The 4,737-nt window shown below is 46.4% G+C and overlaps 1 protein-coding gene and 1 long non-coding RNA gene across 2 annotated transcripts in view; one reads left to right on the plus strand and one right to left on the minus strand.

Annotated features, from left to right (window-relative positions):
• Window positions 1-260, minus strand: part of FARP1 (FERM, ARH/RhoGEF and pleckstrin domain protein 1) — a 291,979-nt gene extending 291,719 nt beyond the window's left edge. The window contains exon 1 of the mRNA XM_024740029.1: window positions 59-260. The gene's annotated coding sequence lies outside the window, so the exon portion shown is untranslated. The remainder of the gene's footprint in view (window positions 1-58) is intronic.
• A 13-nt stretch (window positions 261-273) lies between these two features.
• Window positions 274-3,304, plus strand: LOC112396237 (uncharacterized). Its single transcript, XR_003002533.1, has 2 exons — window positions 274-1,044; window positions 2,787-3,304. It is a non-coding gene; the product is annotated as an uncharacterized LOC112396237 (long non-coding RNA).
• The last annotated feature ends 1,433 nt before the right edge of the window (window positions 3,305-4,737 follow it).

The raw sequence follows: 4,737 nt of genomic DNA on the forward strand, positions 1-4,737 counted from the left end.
CCGCCCGCCCGAGCGCCCCTCCCAGGCCGGGCGAGCCCACCTCCGATCCGCGCCTTACTTGGTCCTACGGCTGTAGCCGGTCTCTCCGCTCGGCGCCGCGGGGCCGAGCGCAGGAAGCTCCGCGGAGTGCGCTGCGCCACCAGGGACGCGGCAGTCCAGCCTCTGTGGTTGAAAGCGAGCTAAGGCAGCGGGAGACGAGCGCACGGGCAACACCAGGAGCAGCTGGCGGAGGATCGGTGGCGCGGACTCTGCAGGCCGCTGTTGAGGTTGTGCAAGGGGGAGCCCCGCCCGGGTGCCCACCTACGACTTTACGTTGTCGCACGGACAGCGGTGCTTCGCAGGGACCCACGAGCACCACCCCTTCCCCGGGGCCACAGGAGCTGGCTTCCGGCACCACCCTGGGCTACGAGGGACTTAATCCCGGAGGGGCAGTTGTCACCTCCCCTCCCCCCGCCGCGGCCCCGCGTCCTCCACCCACCGCGAATCCCCCGACAATCCCCACCCCTACTCGCCCCCTCCGAGCACCGGAGCAGTGCCCCGCGAGGGAAAGGAGTGAAATAGGTTAGCAGGTTTGCAGATTCCTGTTCAGAGCTCCCGGAACTCGGAGGAGGGAGCAAGATTCAGGACCCAACAGGCAGGCACCTAAGTGGGGAGAGTCCCTGTCCCCCCTCTCCAGCTGGGAGCTGCCGCTTTACCACCTCCATCCCCCTTTCCTCAGCCCCTGCTCTTGCCCTTTCTCCTCCTCGCTGTGGATGGGCCCACTACACGTGGAGGGAAAAGGACGCGCGGCAGGAGATTAGAAACGAAAGCTACCCGCTGCTAGATGCCGAGGCTAATGGGCACCCGCCCCTGACGGCCGCTGACCCCAGAACCCTGGTCGTTTTGCGCCTTAGAGAAGTTTTCGACCTCCAGCCTGGAAGCAGGTTTCTTGGGAGAGGCCACGACTGAACTGAAAGAGGAGCAGGACAGGGGTCCCCGTGGGACAGTGGGTCCACACGAGAACACGGTGCCTGAGAAGGACGGGGGCACCTGTGCGTAGCTAGTGTGAGTAGTTTCTGGAGCAAAGAGACATAGTTTGAGTTTGAGGTGCTGAAATGTTTTTTTTTTTTTTTAACGCCTGTATATTTGGAGAAGGTGGAAGTAAAAAGGGTCATCTGGGCCTCAAACCTGAAAAGAACAGCAGATGGGAAGTTTGTCGTTGAAGAGAAGCAATAGTGGGCTGGAGGCGTGGCTCTGGACAAACCATAGATCAGAGGTTTGGGTGATAAGAGTCTCTGAGTGTGCTTCTCGGACCTGTAGTGGTAGCAGCACCCGGAAACTTTAAGAAATATAAATTCTTGGGCCCCTCCCCAGACCTACCTTATCGGGTTCTCCCACCTCAGTGGGCATCGGAATTGCCTGGCCGGCTGATTCAAAGACCTACTGAATCAGAAACTCCAGGAAAGGAAGTCTGGAGTGGGCTCGAGAATGTGCCTTTCGAACAGGTTCCCAGGGGGCTCAGGGCCCACACTGTGAGAACCACCAAATTAGATTACTGGGTCTCAGAATCACAGAATCACATCAGACTTGAAAAAAACCCGCAACGCCCAGGCTTCACCCCAGCCAAATAGATCAGGATTTCTGGGGTGGGAACCCAGGCATCGGTATTGTTAAAGTTTTGGAGGTGATTCCAGTGTGTGGCCAGGTCTGTGGCAGACCTGGGATTCTGGTAAATGCAGATCTGGTTTAGTAAGCTTGAGGCACGATATTTCTAACAAGCCCTCCAATGCTATTTTTTCTTTTTTCTTTTTTTTTTTTTTTTTGCTAGTCTGGGCACTTCACCCAGTAGCAAGCAAGGTGCTATGCCATACCTTACAGCTAAAACCGAAAAGCTTGTAGAAATCACAAAAAATTAGGAAAGTGACATTTACCCAGTCACTCTCTTTGGAAGACGTTTTCCACATGCTACAGTGTTTATTTCATCTTTTTTTTTTTTTCATCATCTTCTTTCCATGTCTGGAAGAAAGTTTGTGTCGTTTCGCTCTTAGCATGTGTATGATCATAATATTGAATGCATAACATCTGATGCTGGTTGTTTTTTTGATTTTGTTTTTGAGGGAAGGTGACTTTTAAAGGTCACAGTCTGGGGCTTTACAGGCAGAGGGTAGTAGCCAGTGGGGAAGAAGGAAAAGAAAGAGGAGAGCAGGTTTGGGGGCTCCCACTGGGAGAGCCAATTCCCCCAGTTCCTTCCAGCTCTCACAAACAAACATTCCGGGTTTCGTACTTAATCTCATTGAAAGCACTTTTTAAATTCCTTTACCTAAAAAGCCAGGGCTACCTGGCCTGGAAAATCTGCCATCTGGAAAATCAACCCCTGAAAAACTGAAGTGTTTCCTTGTCATTTTGTGTCATTCATGCCTCGTTTTCAGATTTCTGATTATAAAAATGTATAATTACCTAGGTCCCCTTTATAACCCATGCCATCAGGTTACTTAGAAATCTTCCTGAATTAAGTAGTTGTCCTGTTCTTAACTTTTCCTTTTGTTGATTTTAGCTATTTTTTATTACAATAAATGTGTGTACATGATAAATTAAGAAACAATTAAACAGTGTAGAAGGGTATTAGGTAAAGCATAAAGCACATAAGGGACCCTTCGCCACATCCCCAATTTCACTTCTCAGAAATCATTTTCCCACCAGTCTTTAGTCTTTCAGAAACTTTCTAAGCTTAAAGAAGTGCGTGTGTGTAAATCTTTTATGCTAAAGTGATGACGTGTCACAGTGAAATGAAACTTCTTATTCCACAGTTACCATCCCCTCCCCCCAAACACACCACCACCACCACCACCACCATGTTTCTGGGTCGGAGAAGTCTCTGTTTGGGGCAGTGCTGATCTCTGGACATAAGATTATGAGCTGTCTGTTAGATGAGGACCACTACAAGCAAGAGGCCGCACAGTGACGCTCCAGCTGCCGGTCCCAGATCTTTCACCATCTCAGACCAGGAACCAGGAAGTGAGTAAAGAAGTGTTTTGGAGAGGGTTCTCCAGCCCTATCCCGTTCCTCAGCGATGCTGGCCACCCCCAGCCTTTTCAGTCCTGCCAGCTAAGGACACCATGAAGCAAAGAAGAGCCATCTCTGTTGTGCCCTTTCCAAATTCCTGGTCCACAAAATCCATGATAAAATCATTTTATGCTGTTAAAGTTTGCATGGCTTTCTATGAAGCAAAAGATAACCAGGATACCCACTAACCAACTGTGCTTGAGAACGCTTACTTCTTACACTTTTGTTTTTTAAATGAATAAATTTATTTATTTGGGCTGCGTTGGGTCTTCATTGCTGTGTGCGGGCTTTTCTCTAGTTGCAGTGAGCAGGGGCTACTCTTCGTTGTGGTGCGTGGGCTTCTCGTTGCGGTGGCTTCTCTTGTTACGGAGCACGGGCTCTAGGCGCGCAGGCTTCAGTAGTTGTGGCTTGCGGGCTCAGTAGTTGTGGCTCGCGGGCTCTAGAGCGCAGGCTCAGTAGTTCCGTGGCATGTGGAATCTTCCCGGACCAGGGCTTGAACCCATGTCCCCTGCATTGGCAGGCGGATTCTTAACCACTGCGCCACCAGGGAAGTCCTACTTACACTTTAAGCCCACACTGGGTATTGGCAAACTTTTAAAATTTGTCAGTTTTATAGGTAAAATGGAAACTTACTTTCAAATTAGCCATTGATATTTCTTTATCCATCAACTTTTGCTCATTTTGCCCTTGGGGTGTTTGTCTTTTTTGTTGATTCTTAATATCTTTATATTGATAGTTAAGGAAATTAGCCCTGTGCGATCATATAGTGAATATTTTTTCTGTTTTGACTTTGCCTATGGTGCTTTTTTTGCAACAAGAGGTTCTTAACTTTTGTACAGTCAGATTTATCTGTTTGCTTTTCTGTTTTCACATTTTTGCATCATGCTTGAAAAGTTTTCTCCACTCAAGGCTTTTTAAAAATCACTGTATTTTCACACTTTAACAGTTTTATTTTTATATTATAAAATCAATCTATACAGTATTTATTTGGGCATAAGAAATGAGATACAGATCCAAATTTTCTTTTTTCCAAGTGGATAAACAGACACCATTTAAATAATCCATCTCTTCTACACTTGTTTGAAATGCCAATTTTGTCATATAGTAGAGTCCATATTCTTTTCCACTGATCTGCCTATTCCTGTCCCAGTAACAAAATGTTCATAATATATGTTACCCTCTGATAGAACTTATGCTCTATAATTTCAGAGTTTTCCTGGCTAGCCTTAGTATTTGTTTTTCCAGATGAACTTAAGCATCATTTTGTCAAGTTCTAAAAATAATCGTACTGTACTTTGATTAGAATTGCTTTGAAATTTTAACCTTCAACTATAACTCCTTCTAAAGTTTCTTCTTTTCTATTTACAATAATAATAATAGCTAAAACATATAGTTGTTGGAACTTAGTGAATGTTAACTCATTTAACTGACACATCAACCCTGTAAAGTAGGATGTATGTTATTATGTAACTTAGCCAAGTTCACATAGCTAGTAAATGGCAGAGAAGGTGATTCAAACTCAGGCAGGCAGACTCCAGAGGCAATGCTCTGAGTGGTTTTGCTGTGTTTTGCCTCTATATTCATAAACCTAAGACAGCTGGAGAAAAGCATTAAACACATACTTCTTTTAGGATAGAAAATAGAATAGATAAAAAGTAAGGACTTTTGGTCATATTTTTTCCACTTCACTTTCAA

The sequence above is a fragment of the Neophocaena asiaeorientalis genome, unplaced genomic scaffold (genome assembly GCF_003031525.2).
Source record: "Neophocaena asiaeorientalis asiaeorientalis breed wild unplaced genomic scaffold, Neophocaena_asiaeorientalis_V1.1 scaffold9, whole genome shotgun sequence".
In the NCBI taxonomy this organism is placed as follows: domain Eukaryota; kingdom Metazoa; phylum Chordata; class Mammalia; order Artiodactyla; family Phocoenidae; genus Neophocaena; species Neophocaena asiaeorientalis.